Here is a 22752-nt window from a genome sequence, read left to right as displayed (position 1 = left end):
GTATTATGATTCTGATTATCCTTTAAAACAGCATCAATTTAACTTTTATTAGATATCACAGCCAGGGATACAAAGATGGAAAAAGAGGTAAGGGAAGTGAGCTGGAAGAATCAGAAAATAATGATAGATTAGCTCCCAAAGCACGAAGATATGTAACTATTTTATTAAATCATGGTTGATAACAAAGGAAACCAGACTTGTCTAACAAATTTTCCATCAACAAATACTGTTAAGTGCAAAAATATTGCCTACATTGTTTTTTTCACAGCTCTGCATTTAGTAGAACTGCCTAAGAGATTGTACATAGGATTTTAAATTTGAGTATATTTTTTTCTTACTCTTGAAAGGAGCACATTCACATTGTAGTGAAAGCAGTTCTTAACAAGCTTTGTTTTCAACCAGCTGAAAACATTTTATACATTTCTCTAAACTGTTGTTCTCCACATTCCATTGTGCTAATGTCCTAATTATACTTTTTATTGCTTTGAACTTTTTGAAAAAAAAAATCACAGACACTACAGATGAAAGAAAGGAGGAAAGAAAGAAAGAAGGAAAGAAAGAGAGAGAGAGAAAGGGAAATTTGAGCTGGACTGGTAGCATGAATGAAGGAAAGGAAATACTTTATCTTAAAACAACTCTATGAAATAGGTTTATCATCACCCACTTCATAGCATTTAATTGATGATGATTATAGTGATAACAGACTCTTAGCATTAACTATGCACTGATCATGGTTCTAAGTGGTATATGTATGTATATATTTATCTAAATGTACATATAATAAATAAGAAAAATATAAATATATCTATATGTGTATATATATATATATGTACGCATTAAATGTGTATTTAATATATTTACTGTTAATTTTATTAACTATTATTATTTTTTTGCAATGTAATTCATTTTTTATTTTTATTTGTTTATATATTTTTTTTCTACTGCACAGCATGGTGACCCAGTTACACACTCATGTGTACATTCTTTTTTCTCACAGTACATGTTTCATCATAATTGACTAGACAGAGTTCCCAGAGCTACACAGCAGGATCCCAGTGCTAATCCATCCTGAAGGCAACATTCTCCATCTATTTACTCCAAGCTCCCAGTCCCTCCCCTTCTCTGTTGGCAACCACAAGTCTATTCTCCAAATCCATGATTTTCTTTTCTGTGGAAAGGTTCCTTTGTGCCATATATGAGATTCCAGATATAAGTGATATCATATGGTATTTATCTTTCTCTTTCTGACTTACTTCACTCAGGATGAGAGTCTCTAGTTCCATCCATGTTGCTGCAAATGGCATTAATTTGTTCTTTTTATGGCTGAGTAGTATTCCATTGTGTATATATACCACATGTTCCTGATCCAATCATCTATCAGTGGACATTTGGGTTGATGCTCCTGGGTTGGAAAAATTAGTATTGTAAAAATGGCCGTACTACCCAAAGTAATCTACAGATTCAATGCAATCCCTATCAAATTACCCAGGATATTTTTCACAGAACTAGAACAAACAATCCAAAAATTTAGATGGAACCACAAAAGACCCAGAATTGCCAAAGCAATACTGAGGAACAAAAATCAAGCAGGAGGCATAACTCTCCCAGACTTCAGGCACCATTACAAAGCCACAGCCATCAACACAGTGTGGTATTGGTACCAAAACAGACATACAGACCAATGTAACAGAAGAGAGAACCCAAAAATAAACCCAGACAACTTAGGTCAGTTAATCTTTGACAAAGAAGGCAAGAGCATAAAATGGGAAAAAGAGTCTTTTCAGTAAGTATTGATGGAAAACCTGGACAGCTGCATGCAAATCAATGAAACTAGAACACACCCTCATATCATGCACCAAAATAAACTCAAAATGGCTTAAAGACATGTAAGACAAGACACCATCAAACTCCTGGAAGAGAACATAGGCAAAACATTCTCTGACATCTACCTTACAAATGTTTTCTCAGGTCAGTCTCCCATGGCAACAGAAATAAGAGCAAAAATAAACCAATGGGACCTCATCAAACTGACAAGCTTTTGCACAGCAAAGGAAACCAAAAAGAAAACAAAAATACAACTTACAGAATGGGAGAAAATAGTTTCAAATGATGTAATGGACAAGGGCTTAATATCTAGAGTATACAAACAACTTATACAGCTCAACAGCAAAAAAGCCAACAACCCAGTTGAAAGATGGGCAAAGGACCTGAATAGACATTTCTCCAAGGAAGATATACAGATGGCCAACAATCACTTGAAACAATGCTCAGCACCCCTGATTATTATAAAAATGCAAATCAAAACTACCATGAGATACCACCTCACACCAGTCAGAATGGCCATCATTAATAAGTCCACAAATAACAAATGCTGAAGGGGGTGTGGAGAAAAGGGAACCCTTCTGCATTCTTGGTGGGAATGTAAACTGGTACAACTACTATGGAGAACAGTATGGAGGTACCTTAGAAAATTATACATAGAACTACCATATGACCCGGCAATCCCACTCTTGGGCATATATCTGGACAAAACTCTCCTTAAAAAAGACACAGGCACTCGCATGTTCATTGCAGCACTATTCACAATAGCCAAGACATGGACTTTTATTAATTATTAATATATCTTATTTAATCCTTGCAACAAGCAATGGAAGAGGTGCTACTGTTACCCCCATCCTAAGTATGGGTTACTTGCTTTCACAGCCAGCCACCCCTTTCCTGGTCTCTGGATATGAGAGTGAGTGAGGTCAGTAACATGTTCAAGGTCACAGAGGTCACAAGCAGTTGAGATTTGGAATCAGGCATTCTGGTCCATGCTCTAACCATCACACACACTGCCTCAAAGAGATCAGTATATTTAAATATATGCCCAAGATCCCCCTGGGAGACAGTAGCAGATACAGGATGAATCCTGGTGTGTCTGCCTATGAAGCACCACTTTCTCTTCTGCTCTACACTGTCTGTCACTATGACAGAAGGATGGAGTGAAGAGCAGATGGAAAGGACATTTTCAGTGAAGTTCAGCTCAAGCAAAGACCAAAAGAAGGCAGAAAAATGTCTCCAAAACATACACCCTTGCATTTCTGACCTCCGGTGCCTAAATGCTAGCAGCTAATTTTGTGACTCAGTGGAAATTCTTCCTTGGTGACACAGGCCACAACTCCTGGTCCAAGATACATACCATCAACATGTTTATTCACATGGAGAAAGGTCTTCTCAAGTCAGGGCCTGGGTTGTCATGGCAGCAAGAGAGGACAAGGAAACACTTGAGAAATATCCAGAGACCAAGAAAGGGGTGGCTGGCTCTGAAAGCAGGTAAACCAGAGCAATCTTGGTACCACCGTGGACCCCAAGAATATCTGAGCCAGAAGTGTCCTTTATCTCACCTGTAAAGGAAGGAACCAAGCTTCAGGAAGGTGTCACGTGCTCTGCTAAGCTTTAACTAGGTTATATCATTAACTTCTTTAAACAACAACAAAAAAGAACCCAGTAAAATATGATACTCATTTGAAAGTGGGGAAATTGAGGCCCAGACATAGGATGCAACTTGTTCAAGGGAGAACTATGACTTAAGGCCAGAACTAATTCCAGGGCCTATGTTCTTAGCTGCAAATCCATATTCCCTAAAGACTGTGACTTTCCCAACAACACACGGCTCCAGATGACAGAGATGGAATAGGGTCCTGGCCTCTTTGTCCTCAAAGGACTTCTGATTTCCCGGCTATCAAACAGCAAGACCATCACCACATAGAGATCAGCACCACTTAACATTCTGCCCTTCATTGCACTGGAATGGGTCTTGTTCAAACTTCCCTTCCACAGCTCAACAAATAAGCAAACAAAAATAAAAGCTTAGCTTTCCATGAAACAGCAGTGTAAACATCTGGCAGCCTTGCTGGGCCTCGGCTTCCTCTGGCTGGGTCTAAGTGCACAACATGAGTGTATTTGGGTTACGAGACATTACTCACCCCCCTGCAAAAGCCAACCATCCCGAAAACTTAGTGAAGGAAATACAAGCACTCTTGTTTGTTGACCAAAAACTAAACAAATCATTTGAGGTTTAGGGTTCAAAAATCTTTCAAAAATGCAGTTCCCACATATTCAGTTGGGATATGTGTGAGGATGTGTGTGTGTTTGCTTAAATCTTGTCTGGAAGAAGATGGAGAAGAAATATAAATTTGTGCAAGTAACTTAAATCAATTCAAGGAGAAAGCAATTCTTTTTTTTTTTTTTTCAGTTTTATGAGATGAAACTAGATCTCAAATACAGACCAGACTTTGACAAAAACCATCCAGTTGATTAAGTTTTCTCTACCATCTGGCTAACTTGGTGAGTCACTTGAGCTCTCTGGGATTTAATTGTAAATTGTAAATTTAATTGTATCCTCATTGTAAAATGAGGATGGTGTTAGGATAGTGTCAAATTGGCTGTGATAAGGATGGATTTAGAAAATAACATGAAAGCTGTATGGAGTCCTGCACACAGGTGAGAGGTTGTGTGAACTCCTGTCTCCTCTGGCAGGCACAGGTCCCACAGTGGCACCTCTTCTCCACAACCCACCACCCCAGCTGGCCTCATGCTGATCCTTGGCTCTTTAAGGGCCTCAGGAAGACCTCATGTCTATAACCTCCCCTCTCCCACAAACGCCAGAATTTTTGCAGTATAGAGGTATCAAGTGAATTTGGTTGTGGATGGGAGGGAAAAAGAAAATGGAGATCTCCATATTGAAGAAAGTGTACGTTAATTAGCCACTCACAAATACCAACTAGGTTTTCCTCCCCCCAAGAGGGGAGGCAGCAGAGGAAGGCCATTCTAAGTAGCAGGGCAGAACATTCGTCTTTCTGTAGGGCATGGAAAGAGGACATCTATAGCAAGCTTGTATCATGGATAACACAGGTAGCATGGGCAAGGGGGAGGGCTGAGAGAGACTTAATCCGTGATGAATTATTTTCTAATAGCAGCCAACTGCACTTATGCCTCAAAAAGAGTTACTTTATAATTATATGCATCAATTAATGAATGAATAATTTAAAATGAAGCAATATAAGAAGAGTTCTGCTTTGATAAACTTATGCAAGATGTGCTAATCCATAAATGAAGGAGGAGCTGATTTTAATTTCAGCCTGTCTATCATTTTTATGTTTTATGGCTTTATTTGATTTTATTTTGATTTGCATATGTGGGAGGGACACCATAATCCTTCTAGTGTTTTGGATATCTAGTGACTCTGACTCTGACCCAGGGATCTAGTGACCCTTGAATGTCAAGAGCACCTAAGAGAAGATCAAAGAGAACCCCTGTAGTCCTGCTACCTGACATCACAATAGCAGATAAGCACTGAGCATAAGAAATGGCACACTTCAGCAGGAACATGGCGCAAACAGCAGTAACTGTAACTCAGTAGAAGGGACCAGTATTCAAGTCATGAGGACAGGCAGGGTCAGCAGAAAAAGCACAGTTTTGAGGAACTTTGAGAATCAAGAGGAACAGGACAGAGGTTGTCTTAGAAACCAGGTAGGAGAAGGTAGCAGCCAGAAGGTTGACCAAGCAACAGAAGGAAAGATATTCTGTATGCAGCACTGGCAAGAAACAACGTCAAGCTTGGCTGGAACGGTGGGTGACATTTCCCCCATCCCTACATGGATGGAGAAACCATGATTAGACACATGTCAAAACCCTCCAATCAGGGAAACGAGGGCACTGTTCTGGTGTATGAGAGTCTTTGTCATTAAACTTGAAAAGAGGAAGGAGCAGCAGTTACACAGAAGGAACGTGGAATAGGAAAGATCAGGTGAATACACACCATTTCAAAACCAGTGGCAGAGAAGGGAAGACTAGAAGACAGGGCCAAATGATAGGAGCTTGAGAGATGCTGGAAGGGATAGGAGAATGAGGCCAAAGTAAGAGATTTCAGAACATTTTTCAAAGACAGGTGGTATTTAGTGTGGATCAGGCTAGCTTAAAAGTCCAGGTCAGTATGAATACCGAGCAAACACCGTGATCTAAGCAAGGCCATGCCACCCAAACTTGGCCTGCCCCTGGCATCATTGTTGAAATTCTGCAAGGTGCAACCACATGTGAATCTGAGATCTGAGATGGGGATTGGAGATGAGAGATGAAAAAGTAATGTTGTTTTAACAGGCAGAGTAAGAATTCCTCCACGGGAGACTCTTTATTTATTAAAATAGTTTAAAGCAGCTTGAAATGAAAAAGTACCATTCTAGGCGGTGCAGAAGCAGAAGCAAAGGCATGAAAAGAGCGAAATAATGAACACTACATCCAAAATTAATAGGAGTTTGGGGGTATAGGAAAAAGAGAAGATTAGTGAAAAGGAAGGAAAATGGAGAGAAAAGTTAATGAAATGGCACAAGACGAGGCCACTGTACAGAATGAGAACAGTGGAAACTCCTGGTTGCCAAGGTTGCCATAAGACATCTAACAACAATGAGACTTTGTATCAGTTAAATATTGCTTTATAACAAGTAATCCCCAAACACAAAACAATAAGAAGATATTTCTTGCTCACACTTTTGTGAGCTGAAGCTCTAGGCTGGCTGGGCTCCAGGCAGTGTGCTTGCTTCAGGTCCATGACACATGGCCTTCATTCTTCTGGGACCTGTGATGTACCTGGTACACATTTTTCTCTTGGCAATAGCAGAATTACAAGAGCCAGATCCCTTCTCACAAGCCCATTTCAAGCCTCTGTTTGCATTACCTCTGATAATATTCTGTTGGTTGATCCAAGTCACATGACCAAGCCAATTCTCAATGGAGTCAAGAGGTAAACTCCAATGGAGGAGGGGGTAGCAAGAGAAAGTAGATATTTGTTGAATAATGATCTAATCTACCAAAAGCCTCATGCTTAAATTTAAAGTTGTTTTCAGTGCTGCAATGTAAATTCCGTCTTAGACCTCTCTGCTAATCTTCAGTAAATATCCCACAATCGCAAGGTTTGAGCCAATTTTCACAGAAAGCAAGGTAGAGGAGCAACAGGGTACAGAACAGAGAAAATGGATGGAAAAGAGTGAAGAGATTCATAAGAGAAAAAATAGAGGTGAAGATTGCCACCATCGCCTGGTCCCCTGAAAGTCACAGGCATCTTGAGAAATGAAAGGAAGTAAGAACTGGAACCAATCAATCATCTTCTTTAGGGCCCTACCCATGGCACATGGAGATTCCCAGGCTAGGGGTCTAATCAGAGCTGTAGCTGCCAGCCTACACCACAGCCACAGCAATGCAGGATCCGAGCCATGTCTGCGATCTACACCACAGCTCATGGCAATGCAAGAGCCTTAACTCACTGAGCAAGGCCAGGGATTGAACCCACATCCTCATGGATACTAGTCAGGTTCATTAATTGCTGCACCACGATGCGAACTCCTAGAACCAATCTTCTCTAGATCTCAAGGAGAGCCCAACTCTCAACTGTGTTACCTAAGAGGTTACCTGTGATGTTAGTGAATGAGTCTAGATGGCAACTCATTGCTGGCAGAAGCTATGGCTGGACAGGGAAAGCTATAGAAGCCTGAGGATCATTCTGAACAACTGGGTAGAAAGCACCAAATCGGTCAAGACTGGAAAAAGAGAAGGACCCCAAATTTCTTGAGAGCAGTGAGTTCTTTTTAATTTACTTTTTAATTATAATTGATTTACAATGTTCTGCAAATTTCTTCTGTACAGCAAAGTGACCCAGTAAGAATGAGATAAAAAACACAGTCTTCAGAAATGAGATAGTCATTGTAGAACTATTAGAGAGGCTAACTTGTAGTCACCATATACACTTAATTAGGGCACTTCAAATAACCCCTGAAACAGACAGCATTGAATATTGACTTTCAAGGAGATAAAGAAGGCATGAATTACCATATTGAAAACTTGATCAGTATCAGGATCTCTAAACACTACTTTACTGTCTGATTTAATCCTCACAGGACCTCTTCTCCCCAGAGGTAGGAATGATTATTTCCACTTTATGGATGAGGAAATAGGGTCAGAGTGGCTGACCTTTTTCTGATGGAAAGGCTAGGTTAAACATGCAAGGTGGTGGTGAAGCCACTCAGCTGTGGCAAGAAGAGGTATATGGGAGAAAAGGAGTCAGTGGATTGCCACACGGGGGTGTTTTGTTGGGTGGATTTATGAGGATTCTTGTCGTGCTAGTAGAGCTTGGAGGGAAATAAAAAGCCTAGATGAGCTTTTATGACTGTGAGTCACGTGACATTCTACAACCTCAAAGCCTTTACAGTTGCAAAGCAGATAAAGTCTGATCCCTTTGGCCTGAATGAAGAAAACATCTCTCAAGTTATGCATTAATCTCACCCTCTGTCTATCTTGACAGATTCCTCCTCTACTCTATCTCCATGGTCAGGAAAGGAAAAAAAAAAGCTAGGACAGGGGAGAGCTAACATTTAATAAATGCTCTTTTACACCATCTACATATGTCAATAGATTTTAAAATACCAAGTGATAAGATTATGCATAAGCACCTCTATGGCATGGCATTACGACAAGCTAGTGAATTTATAAAGAAAGGTAGAGTCACATAAAAAATTATTTTATTGGCTTTTAACATACTTACCTGTGCTTAGGACCCCTCGATAACCATCTTCCATAAGTTAAATGAAAATTTGTTGACACCAAAAAACAAAACAAAAGCGATCAAATAAACCCTCAAAATGGTCCTAACCACTTGATTATCTAGGCTTGGTTTGCCTTAAATAGGGTCTATATTTAATGCAATTAATGATGACACATAGAAATATTTTAAAAAACACAACTTTCTCAATGTTATGAAACAGCATCTTTCTGTGCATATGCCTGGATTTCAAGCTTCTTGCCCTTCCTGATAAATTTTATCTAAAAAATTGCCTGGAGAAAGATGGTAATTGAATATTTTTAGAGAAGATGAGGTGTGCAATTTGCTTTTCACTATATATTAACCATTTGCTTTTTGGAAGCTTTTGGATATGCATCCAAATTTCTGTGGAAAATCTTTTCTGGTTTCAGTTTCTAGAGCACCTTGAAATATTCAGTTCAGTACTCAGTAACATGGAGGCTTCATAGATGCCAAAAACTGTCTGTAGTTAAAACAAACAAATAAACAAGCAAAAAACAACTGATGGGATTATGTCAAGAAGAATTGCTCCCAAAAGACAGAACACACATTTCTCCTTTACCGTGATTTCCCTTTACTTGTGCTCTCCACTGTTCTCCTAGAGAACTCATGTGATGCTCAGTTTATCAAGATAACTGGAAAGGCTCTTAAGGGAGACCATACTCCAAATTGTTGGGGATGTAATGCATTTATTTCTCCAAGTCTTCCGTTTTTTTAAAATCCTGGATTCCAGAGTTCCCTTCGTGAACTCTGAAGGAGAAATGAATCCGACTAGAAATCATGAGGTTTTGGGTTTGATCCCTGGCCTCGCTCAGTGGGTTAGGGATCTGGTGTTGCCATGAGCTGTGGTGTAGGTGGCAGTCGCGGCTCAGGTCTGATGTTGCTGTGGCTCTGGCAGAGACCGGCAGCAACAGCTTCAATTGGACCCCTAGCCTGGGAACCTCCATGTGCTATGAGTGTGGCCCTAAAAAAAAAAACAAAAAAAAAAAAAAAAAAAAATCCTGGATTCCTTCTGGTTGCTCAAGTGCCAGTAGGATTGGTAGCTGGATGCTTGTGTGTTTCGGAGTCTGTTTTTATGGTAGTGGTTTGGTCTTCTGTTTTTATAGCAGTGGTTTGGTCTTCTCCTTGATCTGTTACTTCACCAAGACTAATCAAGCTTAACTTCAAGAAAAATACCTGCCTAGTAAAAGAATGTTTTAAGTAATATTATCAAGGCAAAGATCTAAGAATTCCATATTTTACTTTATCATGTACTTGCTAAAGTTCATATTAAATGAAAAAAACAAGAAATTATAAATATTCAATGTTTTCCTCCCTGGGACAAGTACTTGGCTGTATAAATGTTAAATATCTGAATGGATAAATACCATGTCCACTTGTAAATGCATGTTTTTAGCCTCACTTTTTAGAGGCTTCTCAGAGTTTGCTAATTCAGGAATATAAAGCTTGCCTTCCTCTCCTCCAATAAGTGTCTAAATTGTCCTCTCCCCTTCCTGTGTACCACTAGACCCCCTTTCCCACACAGCACAGGGAGGAGAGCTCAGGTTGAACTTGGATATAACTGAAAGCCTGTGAGTTTGATATATTAAAGAATTGGGGTGAGAGTATTTGGCTGTTGACTGATGAACAGCCCCCTCTTTCCTCTATGCATCACTGTATTTGATACAATAACGTCATGTTAATTATGCATCTGTATCAGAATGTATACACCAACCCTCTGACAGGCAGAAAGCAGATGCTTCTAAGGCCCTCCTTCCTTCCTCCCATTTGCTCTGCATTCAATCAATATTAGTTTGACAAACCTAACACAGATTCACCAAACGAGATGAAATACGTTAAAGCAAAGACACATAGAAGAGTCTCAACCAAACCATGTTTAATTCAACCCCCTCCCCATCACCCTCACAGCAGACCACAAAATGAGAGGTTTGATTTGTTTGTTTGGGTCTTTGTTTTCCTATCAAGAAATCTATGTGATTGGGTTTTGCTAAGAACGCCTGCCCTCCTAGAGTCTAAGTTCTCTAACTTGTCCTTTGCTTTATCTTTCAATTTTATTTGCAAAAGGAAATGTTCCTACAACTCCATGGGGCTTTTACAGAGCAATGGATTTGAGGGTGAAGGAATCCATAGGCTGAGACCATGTTTTTGAAGCAGGATGGAGGATGGTGTTGGGATTGGGTAATGGAAGCTATTTATTTACCACCAGCTGCCTCCAGCTGTGACACCCTGCTGGGCTATGGAATAAAGCACAGTAAATAAACACCCCAAGGAGACATGCTGAAGCACAGCACACATGGAAATCCATCTCCTCACAAATCCTGGAAAAATATGTACTCAGTGATTCAGCACGTCCAAAATAAACCATCCCAAGCCAATGATTTGGAATGATTTCCATGTTTCTGCCCTAGGAGTGATTCAGAGAAATATCCCAGGGTAACTAGAGTTATCACTCTGAGCAGAGACCCTGTCCTTCACCTCTTCTTACAGGGCTACCTCCTATTCATCCTTCAAGACTCCTTGAGGATGTCCTCCCTGACATCTGAAGCTGCTTCTTCAACTCCACAGCCCTGGATTTCCCCCATCACAGCACTCATCACAATGTATTGAAAGGATGAACATAGCCTATCTCTCCTACTGGACTACTGGAGTCACTGGAGTCGTGGACCACATTCTAGTCACCTCTACATCCCCAAGACTTAGTACAATAGCTGCTTGCAGTTGTTCAGCAAATGTTTGCTTAGCTGAGTACATCTTCCTTGGAAGCCTCCCTATTTGTTTGTCCTTTAAAACAGGAAAAATGCTGGATTTTAGACATTTGTCAGAGTACATGGACCAAAGACACAAACTATCACTGCCTTTATCTTGTCCACTCCTGTCCTTAGCACAGGACACCCAGTTTCTCCCTTCTCTATCCTTCCTTTTATCTTCCCTCTCCCTAGAGTCCAGGAAGAAAAGGTGGACGACTTGGCATTCACAGTTAGGAAATATCAATCTCATTCACCTTTTTTATTTTGCAAATGAGGAAACTGAGTCTCAGAGCATCCTTACTCCTATGTCCACCTTTAGTTCTCCTTCTCTCTTCCCATTTAATCCTTACCTCTATGAGAGCTCCCTTTAATCCTCTCTCCATGGAGAGCTGGTCCCACCCTTCATTCCATCCCATCCACAAGGAGGAATATGGATCTAGGTTTTGACATTCTAGGTGTTGTGTTGGCCCACCCTCATGATAGATAAAGTTTTCAGAGAGCTTAAAATGTAAAGTGAAAATGAACCTGACATTTTCTGGATTATATCGCTTCTCTCTTGAGGGCTTATAAATTGGGTTGAAAGAGAACTGCCCCTTCCAGCCCTACTCTGAGGTGACTGAAGTCAATTTATAGGAAATATATTTTTTGTAACAATGAAAGATTAGCAGTAAAATCACCTTTGTTGAACATCTACTAAGCACTCTCCATTTTGCTGGATGTGTTGCATCCATGGTCCCATTTCATTACTGCAAAAACTCTACAGGCAGAAGTTACCCCCTCTGTGTAGATGAGAAAGCTAAAGCTCAAAGAGGTTAAATAGCATGCCTCAAATCCTATAGCCAATGGGTAGGTGAGCCAATGTTCAAAACTAGCTCTCTGGTTCCAAAGCACACACCTTCCCTATCACTCAACAGGGAAGACATTTAAGTGAAAGGAAAGTCCAGGTTAGATGGAGCATCTAATTTCTGTACCCCTTTCTAGGAGCTTCTCCTTCCTTCCTCTCCCCCTCCAAAAGTTGTTTAGGAAAAGTGGCTGGAAAGGTAACGTGCCCCAAACCACAGAGGCCACAGAGCTGAAGCCAGGAATCAGAAATCAGGAGCTGGTTCAAGGATTAGAACCCAGTCATAAGGGAAGAAGTTTTAAGGACAGTCAGTCCAGCTCATTCTATGTACTCAGAGAGCATGGTTCCCTCCTAGTTAGAAAAGCTTTTAATGGGCTTCTCTCCAGCACTTTAGCTCCTGCCCAGCAGCATCTGAAAAGCACCACTAAACACCTGCCATAGGGCTCTCATCTAGCTTTGGAGGACTGCCCTGTGGGCTCTGCAATTGTTACTGCAACTGTGGAAACTCTGAAACTTCCTGGAAATTGCAGGTTCGGCCATAATGAAGGGACCATTTTAGCCAAACCAAATTAACTTCCCAAACAGTATTCCCACTGACCCCAAGCAATACTCCCACTAGCCCAAAACTCTCCAGACTTTAGGGAATAATAGAGACTCTGCAAGGCCACTTTGTTCCTTCCCAAACATTTTCTTTTCTTGAAGTCCAAATTCATGGTCAATTTTTATTCTCTGATTTTACTTTTTCAAATAGTTTAGAATCGAATTGCTGGTTGATTCTGAAGCCAGAGTTCAACAATGACTCAGCGAACAGAGTCATTCAAGAACTTGGTGCAAACAGTATTGTGCCAGGTGAGTTCTCATCCATTTAACCTCACAACGGCCCTGCTGGGTCCAAGTATACCCCCACATTGTGAATGAGCAATAAGCACACTGCCCAAAGTCACTGAGCAGAATTCAAACCCAGGATTTTGGGGGGATTGGGTTTTTTTTTTCTTTTTTCTTTTTTTTTTTTTTTTTTTGGTGAAGTGTTTTTTTGTTTGTTTTCATTGTTTTCATTCATTTTACTATTTTACAGAACTCTCCCCACTTAAGGAAGACGAGCTGCAAAACAATGGGTAGTTTCAGGAAGTAGCAAGATGCTCCTCGTGGGCACTGAGACATGAAACAGCAGAGGATGTGTAAGTCAGTGCACTTTAAATAGGAAATTTCTGGTGCGTAAGAGAAGAGGGGACTGGACAGGAAGTCAGGGCCAGATCATTGAAGGCCATATTAAGGCACTTGGGCACTGGGTAATGTGGCATGTTTGAAAAGCTTTAAGTAATTAATTCATCATTCTTTCAACAAATATTTTATGTAGTACCAACTATGTGTTAAGCCCTGGGGACAAAACTGTAAACAGAACAGATGTTTCCTGACCTCACTGGATCCACAGTCCAACTGAGATGATGGGTCATTTCCATATAAAGTGGAAAGTGCTCTGATAGGGATGAATAGGACGTTAGGGTAGTATTAGGAAGACCAACAAAGGGAAGGCTTCCCGGGGGAAATGATGCCCAGGTCAAGACTTGATAGAGGGGAAGTATGGGGAAGGAGGCTGTCAAGGAGTTTGCTAGAGTCAGTGGAAGAGCATGAGCAAGGCTGGAGGTGAGAGAAAGGAGAACACGTCCGAGTAACTGAAAGGTGGTAGCGGGGCTGATGAGTATGGCTGAGACGAGGCTGGAAGGAGTAAAGATCAAGATGCCAGGGAGTATTATGAGTACTCCTTATTTTAGAAAGTCACTCTGTGTGTGGAGACAGCACACAAAGCCATTCAACACAGACTCAAAACTCTCTGTCTTCAAAAATGCCATGAGAGTATGCCCCCCCCCAAAAAAAAGTGCTGATGGGATCTCAGAAATCAAATTTTGTCACCTCTTCCAACCAGGACGATTTCAGGTATAAGCAACAGAAATGCAAGCTGGCTTAAATAATAAGGGAAAGCAATATTTACATAAAAGTTTAAGGATAGCAAAAGCACAGCACAATCAGAGGCTCAAAGATATAGTTGAGGACTTTGTTTTTCAATCAGCCATCCCCAGTGGCGGCCTTATTCTAAACTTGACTCCCTCTTGAAATTATAAAACAGATGCCAACAGCAAGTAGGGATCTATTCCTATTTGTTATAATCTCTCAGGAGAGAAAAGGAAAATCCTTTTCCTCAAGTATGGAATCTAAGTCCTTTCCTTTGTCTGATTACACTCACAAGTCACTCCTGAATCCCTGGTCATGGGGGGAATGCCATGTGTTTGTTGGTCTAGATTAATCAAGATCTACCTTTGAAACTGGGAATGGTGTCAACTTCTCTGCATTCCGTAGTAGTGGAGGATGTGGATATATGAAAAGAAAACATGGTTCTGTTAGAAAGGAAGAGGTTGAAGGATGGGAGCAGAGACTGTCACACTCCACTTACAAAGTGGGCACCTTTGCTTTTGAACAAGTGAGCACAGCCCTGATGCCTTGTGTGTTCTGCTGGGGCAGACAGGCCTCAGGTCAATCCCCACCACCACCGATTATCCATTCAACAACAACAACGGCAAAATGGTAATTCTTATCCTCTAACCTGCTAACTTTATATATGGAAGTAATTGTGTACCTAAACAGCCCATGCATTGCACATAAGCAATTCTAGATAAAATAGAAGTTTATTAAACTCATCTTCAAATTCACATAAATTTTTAAAAATTACACTATCTAGGCCAAGACCTTTTTCTCTTTTCTTTCATAGAATAACACTAAGGATCAATTTCTCCAGCTTAACATCACCAGCCTTGGCAGCAGCTCATATTTGGAATATAAATGATGTCATCTGGTTGGCCTTTTCCCATCACAAACAGTAAATCTCTGAATCTGGAGAGATCTTTTATTTAGTTACACATATTGTACAGCATCAAGGGGTTAGAACACATGTGCTGGAGATTATTAAAATCATCTGGAGGAGAATAGCTTATTATTGGAAAGCCCAGAACTTACGACCCTTTCATGCCTGGTATCTCCATCAACTCTTCTTTTGCTTCTGCCTTTTCAAAGCAACAATTGCAGCTTATTGGCTCATGATCCTTTGCAGACTAAAGTTTTGCTGGTACATCATGTTTCTTCTCTAGAAAAAAAAAAAAAATATCCCTAACATAAAGATAGAGCAGGGAGGACAAGATTAAAAGTCAGAAAGCCAGCCTTGGTTCAGCAACATGCCAAATATATGGCTTTGGGCAAGCCACTTAAACTCTCTGAGCTTACATTCCTCTTCTGTGAAGTGGAGACGATGATAACCAGCTTTACAGCACTGTTTGAGATGAACAGTAAACAATTACTGGATACTTGGTTATCACTTTATAACTTTCTAAAATCTTTCAATTTCTTCCCATTAGATGTATCTTGCACAGGGAAGACACCCAATAGATGTTTGTTGAATGGAATGTAACTAGGTGGTAATCTGGTTCAATGGATTCTGAGTCATCAAGTCATTTTACATTTCTCAACTTAATTTTCTCCAACATGCATTCAATTTTAACCTTCCTTTTAGAGTTTTAGTCTAAAAGAATAAACAAAATAACACGCATAAAGCATAAGGACTGTGTCTGATACACCAGTGTACTTGAGAAATAGAGGTTCGTTTTTCTCCAATCCCTTCTTTTTTAAGAGTCTCATGTTCCTCATCCCACAGAACTGGTAATAACAATAATAGTTTGTCTATCAAAGGACAGAGCTGTGGGGCAGAAAGAACAGCAAGGCCAGCCTTTGGTCTGAGTTTTCCAAATTCCTGGTTGTGTAAACTTTTGCAATTTTCTCAGGCTCTCTGTTCTCCCATCTGAAAATGAAGGAGGAGGCTGTAGTTCTAACTTGAAGGTCTTAAACTTTTGAAATGTATAAACGAAACAAAACAGAAAACAATCACAAACCAGAAGCCTCACATAGAGTGGTCAGTGTCTTAATCTGATAAATAGGTACCTTTCAGAGAATCGCCATTTACCATTACAGTCATTTCAAATAAAAGGATAGAGAAGAAAGGATAGAGAAGGAAGCACGAAATTTCAGAACACATGGCATCTCTTCACATGGAACGAATTAATTCTATGAAAATATCGCTGAACTATCCCATTGTCCACATTTTTCTTTCATTTTTCCACAGACACGAAAATGTGTTAGTATCAACATGAACCATTAGAGTAGCATCGAGGGAACCAGTGGTCTGTTGTAGTACCTGGAAGGTTTCTTGTGATTCTCACAAGATTCCACCATGGTAAGAAGCTATGGTACTAAAACAATAATGTATTTGGGTAAAACTGATAAAATCATGGAAATCCAGAGATAAAATCAATCCAATAACCTATTTTGATGAACTGAATCTTTCCGAATCTATGTAGGGAGTTTAATTTTGTTAAAAAGGATCCACAGACGGGAATGTCCTGCAGGTCCTCAAGACACTTCTATGTCCCTAACTCTGACGCTTCTGTCTCAGGCCTCTTTCCCCGCCGACTGTAAAATGAGGATGACCACACTTGTGCCCACCTACGTTAAAACCCGAGAGAGATGTGGGCAGAGCAAAGACATCCAAAGAACTCAGACACCACATGTTCCCCCTGAGGTCAGCTTGTCTAACACCTTTCACTCTCTAATCTCAGGCCAAAAAAAGATCCCTGAGCTCTACCATGACTCTTTCAAAACCCCTGCATGAACACCACATATTTTACTACGAGGGTCTAAAGAGACACAGGCTCATTCATAGTCAGTGCTCATTTTTAACAAGCTTTGTTATCTGGTTTTGACTGAATTTGAAATAGAGGAGCAGAGAAGAGAGAGGAGAAGCTATGAAGACAGTTCTGTGCTTGAGACTATGCTTGACCTCCCAGAAGGCAAGCAAATCAAAACAAACACACCAGCAGAACTGACTCTATCGCTACTTAGGATAGTAGGAGGTGTTCATCACTTTGATGCTAAGTCATTAAAGAAAAGTTTAATATTCTATAACCTCTTTGGCCAAATTGTTTGAAACAGATGCTCAGAGGGGCACATCTGAGCTATCAGGTAGGTGGATGCTAATTCTCCTATGATCCCAGATAAATGAAGTAGTAACAGCAATAGGAGCAAACAACCATGACTGGCTGTTGTATTATACTTGGCCTCTTTTGAAGTGCTCTTTACAGTCATTCTCATTTACTATGCAGATCAACTCTGTGAGGGACAAATGATAATTGCTAGTATTCACTCATTGCTCCAAACGAGGAAACCAATAAACTGAGTGTGGTTAAGTAGCCTGTCCAAGACAGCTGAGATAGTAAGTGGCAGGCTATGCAAACCCAGGGCTTCTGACTCTAAGCCCAGTGCTTTTCCCACCCTCTGCTCCTCTCTCATCCTTATAAATAGCTATAACACTAAGAGGCCCAAAGGAACTTCCTTCTGGTTCTCAGGCCCATGATAAATGCCACTTGTCCCGGGGAGGAAAATAAAGTCCTTGCTCTTTGCTGGCCTATGTGCTAAGTCATTGGCGCCCAGAAGTAACCTCCTGGAGACTACAGGCCTTGTATTTACCACAAAGCAGTGAGTAAATAACTAGTTGGTGTTTTAGTGTTTTGTGGTCACTTAATCTGTTGTGTTCCTTCCCAAGGCTCTGAAGGTTTCCTTTTTCAGTTAATTTTTATTTACATTTGTGAGGTCTGCGTTGTTTGGGGTTCGGTTCATTGGATGTTTTTCTTGGAATGTGTTGCCATTGGCTTCAGGATGTTCCTGCTCTGCCATTTCATGGAATTTTCCCCAAGTGTGGATTGCTATGTATTTCTTCAAGGCAGTGAGCCAAGGCAGTGCTGGTATGTAATCTGTTTCTCTGGCCAGAGGACTTCTTGTCACCCATCCACATGGTACTTGATTGTATTTCTCCACCGATAGTTCCCCTCCCTTCTGTTCATATGCAGTGACCTTGGAGTCCAGCCACCTTGTGTGTTGTGCACTATTGGCTCTGGATAAGACGAGCCCAGTTGCTTCTGAAAGAGATTGTGTCAACTGATTCTGCTAGTTTGTCCTATCAGCTCAGCGTTGGAGAAGGTGACACATGCCAAATGTTGTGAGAAGAGTACAGAAGGCTCATAGGGTTAAAGCTACAGACAGAGGAGTGTGTGACTGAAAACATCCAGCCCTCCACGTAGCTCTGTGTCCCAGGAGGAGACAGACCCAGGAATGCCAGGTACACTGCAAGTCCCACACGCTCCCATGACCCTCAGCAAGTCTTTCTTCCTTTGTCTTTGACAAGCCCTAAATGATGTGCCAGAGAAAAATAAAAATTTGTTCCATATCAGAAAGTTTTGTCCTTTAGTATATTTTCTTTGTGGGTAGAAACAAAATGAGAAAGGTCAAATAGTGTTTAGTCATTAAAATGGTATGTTTCACTCAAGGCTTTCAGCCTAATTAAGATGCAAAGCACACGTTGAGACAGGAACTTGTCCTGGATAGATTCTCTCTTTAGCTGTTTTATTTATTGTACGTCATTGTTTTGTTTATGGGCTCTGTACCCCTACTCCTTCCACAAAGAAGTTAGGAGAACTTAGAAAAATATGTCAATACAAAATAAAATATCCCTAAACCATTGGAAGAAGAAGGGTGATACCCTCATAAAATTGTTAAAAGCAATTCAGAAAAAAATAACTCCTAAGGCCTTCTGTTTACCATGCAAGCTGTGTGGCTCTCTAAACTGTAGTCTGAATTGGGTGCATTTAAGGATCTGCACCAATTTAATTTTAACCTGGAGGTCAAGGAGACCAACTTCAGATTCCATCCTAATTCCAAGAATACTCTGAGGGCCAATAGTTTCTTTATTTGAAAGGAGATAAAAGGAGGACTGCTATTCACTATGTATCTAATATGTACTAGGCATTGTTTTAGTAACTTGGCATTTAATAATTATTGGTTGAGATCTCTCAACCATTCTATGACATAGGAATTACCTCTTCTGGACAGATGACATAACCAAAGCTGAGTAACTTAACCAAGTCCATCCAACTATCAGGGACAAAAGCAAGATCAATACAGGAATGTTTGACCTCATTTCATGAAATGAGATAAGTATTGGCTTTGAGGTCAAACATTCCTGTACCTCAGAATACAGGAATCCTGTATGAATGAAATACAGCATCTCATTTAATTAAGCTGAAAGACAGGTAAGAAATTGTGGAATATGCTTCTGCCAGTTGGTGAGTATTAAAATATCAAACAAAAGTGATTCATTCAAAGGTTGCCCTCAAGCTATAGGTTGGCAAGGAAATAACTGTAAGTTACAAGAAGATCACAGTGGGACTTCCCTGGTGGCCTAGCCGTTAAGGATTCAGCATTTTCACTGCACTGGCACAGGTTCAATCCCTGGCCCAGGGACTTCGACATGCCATGAATGCAGCTAAAAAAGATTGCAGTATCTGGTGGTTAAGGTGAGCAAAAAGGAATTTCTGTGGTTACCTGTGGACAATGGTACTGCCATGCAAATGTCTTCCAAGCAACCCAGAGAGAACATATCTCAAGCTCCTCCAAATTAAAGGCCTTAGTACAACAGAAAGAATAAGAAGATGCAAACTATTACATTTAGAATAGATAGACAGTAAGGTCCCACTGTACATCATAGGAACCATAGCCAGTATTCTGGGATAGAACATGATGGAAAATAATATTTAAGAAAAAGAATGTAAAAAAAAAAATCTGGGGGGGGATAAGGATAAATTAGGAGGTTTGGATTAACATATACACATTACTAAATATTAAACAGATAACCAGCAAGGACCCATTGTATAGCACAGGGAAATCTATTCAATATTCTGTAAAAACCTATATGAGAAAATAATCTGAGAAAGAATGGATATATGTATATTTTAACTGATTCATTTTGCATACACCTGAAACTAACAAAACATTGTAAGTCAACTATACTCCAATAATTTTTTTTTTAATTAATGAGCTATGGTCCTGATACAGAGGGAGAAATTGCACTAAACAAGGAGAGAATGGCCACTGGTGTTTGTTGGGTTGACAGTCACTCTCAAGAACAAAAGAGACAAAAACAACACTGTCACTTGCAATAATAACAGCCACTTCTTGAGTGTCTATTAGGTGCCAGGCACACTCTATGTTTTATTGCTAATCTTCAAAATGGGTCTCTGAGAGTTGCTGTCGTGGCGCAGTGGTTAACGAATCCAACTAGAAACCATAAGATTGCAGGTTCAATCCCTGGCCTCAATCAGTGGGTTAAGGATCCGGCGTTGCCATGAGCTGTGGTGCAGGTCGCAGAAGCAGCTTGGATCCTACATTGCTATGGCTCTGGCGTAGGCTGGTGGCTACAGCTCCAATTAGACCCCTAGCCTGGGAACCTCCATACACCATGGGCCCTAGAAAAGACAAAAAGACCAAAAAAAAAAGACAAAATGGTTCTCTGTACACTGTTTATTCTTGACCTCTTTTTTCAAATGGAAAAACAGAGATTCAGGGAAGTTTTATAGATGGCTTCAGCTAGACGACTAATAAGGTGCAGAGGTAAGGTCTCAAATATAAGACTGCCTAACTCAGAAACCCACTCACCCTCTACCGTGCTTTACTGCTGCTCTTGTACCTGAGTAACTCTGATGTCCCAGATCAGATCCTGAAGGAACAGCAGCATGTACTGCTGGAGTCTTCCAGGCATCAGAGAGATATCTACAGTAGCAGTAAATATTAATGGCCTCTGAGGGGGACATGCATTACCAGGGAAGGGGAAGAGCCTTGAAAGGAGAAAGCTGGAAACTTTGAGATTCTTATGAAGGTAGGGGCAGGTTTTTCCCTGTCCCTTAACTTAATGGCACTTTCTTAGACATTTTACCAGGATGTCTACATTGTTAAGAGAAAAGTATACAATTAAAAGTAAGTCCCCCTTGGAGTTCTCTTGTGGCGCAGCAGCTTAAGGATCTGGTGGTGTCACTGAAGCAGCTTGGGTCACTGCTGTGGTGCAGTTCAATATCTGGCCTGGGAAATTCCACATGCCTTGGACGCAACCAAAAAAAAAAAAAAGTTAAGTCTCCTCTTCTAACAGTCTGCTTGGACTACCAAAATACCGTGGGGTTTGGGACTTAAACAACAGATACTTCTTTTCTCACATTTCTGGAGACTGGGGAATCCAGAATCAAGGTGCTGGCAAATTAAGTTCCTGGTGAGCACCCTCTTGGTTTGTGGACAGCTACCTCTTCACTATGTCCTCACACGGCCTTTCCTTGGTACCTGGGTGGAGAGACAGAGAGTACTCTGATGTGTCTTCCTGTAAGGACACTATGGTTGAATTAGGACCCTAACCTTATGACATCATTTAAGGACATTTTCCTTCTAGGTCCCAACTCCAAATACAGCTACCTAGGGGTTAGGACATCAAAATATGAACTTGGGTGGATACAAGCATTCATTGAATAACATCCTTCTACTCCAGACCATCAGAATAGGCTTATTCCAGACCAAGGAATAGGCTTCTTCCTTTCTCTGAAGGCAATCACTGTTACCAGCATCAGTGTATTCTGCCAAAAACATTCTATGTGTAATATGCACTTATTCAAATGAAGGCACATTATGTGCTGTTTTCAATATCTTTTATTTTCTCTTATGTCCACACATATGCCCTTCTGCTTTACTCTTTCTCATGATTGCATAGTGTTCCATTAAATTCTTGTAATTCAATTCAATCAATACCATACGTATGCATACTACGTTTGTGTTTAGTCTTTGCCCATTACAAACTATGCTTTAGTGAACACCCATGTTCAAATATGTTTGTCAATGTGTTAATGGAGCTACATGTCTAGAAAATAAATGTATACTTTGAAGTGTATATGTTATTCGAAATGGACAATTATTGCCAAATTGCCCTCTAAAAAGATTGCTACAATTTACATTTTAACAGTAAAGAATAATGGTGTGAATAAGAACTCCAAAATCACTTTGTAAATATTATTTTCATTTTTTAGAAGCCATTACCACCTAGGTCAGCTAAAGAGAAGGAAGAACAAGTTTGGGAATGTCTTTCTCAACCTCCTGACTCCACACCTATCATCATTTCCTCAAAGATGCCAGACTGCAAATCTGTCTTGCCACACCCTATTCCTTAACACCCCCAGGGTGAGATCCCAGCGGGCAGTCAGGGTCCAGCCCAGCTGGCTAGTCTCTGCCCATTTCTCTATGTCATCGCTGACCACCCACTCCCTTCCACAGCCTGTAGCTTCCAGTCAGAGAAAGTCAATAACCTCAGATATTCTCACAGTCTCAAGACCTCTCACACCTCCCTCCAAGCCTTCTCGAATGCCATCCATCGTCTCTGCCTTTCCTGCTAAACTCCTACTCATTCTGCAATCTCTCAGATGTCACTTCTTCTGCAAAGACTTCATTCTTCCTTGCACGTGGCCTGAGGAATGCTGTGTTCTATGAAACAACTACAGTCATGTACATCCACATCATAAAACTTTATTATTATAATTTATGGATGCTCCTCTGACTTCCCATTGGATGGTGGCAACTATATGGAAAAATAA

At 40.5% G+C, this 22752-nt stretch overlaps 1 long non-coding RNA gene across 3 annotated transcripts in view; it reads right to left on the bottom strand.

Moving 5' to 3' along the window:
- The window catches only part of LOC102158676, a 201662-nt gene continuing 180251 nt past the window's right edge, over positions 1342-22752 (bottom strand). For all 3 annotated transcript variants that reach the window (XR_002345175.1, XR_002345174.1, XR_002345176.1), the window contains exons 6-9: positions 21337-21457; positions 15209-15335; positions 3182-3386; positions 1342-1402 (exon numbers count right to left, since the gene is read on the bottom strand). This is a non-coding gene — a long non-coding RNA (uncharacterized LOC102158676). The remainder of the gene's footprint in view (positions 1403-3181; positions 3387-15208; positions 15336-21336; positions 21458-22752) is intronic.

Source organism: Sus scrofa, chromosome 6 (assembly GCF_000003025.6).
Source record: "Sus scrofa isolate TJ Tabasco breed Duroc chromosome 6, Sscrofa11.1, whole genome shotgun sequence".
In the NCBI taxonomy this organism is placed as follows: Eukaryota; Metazoa; Chordata; class Mammalia; order Artiodactyla; family Suidae; genus Sus; species Sus scrofa.
The sequence above is the reverse complement of the archived record's forward strand: the minus strand, read 5'-3'. Positions and strand labels throughout refer to the sequence as shown.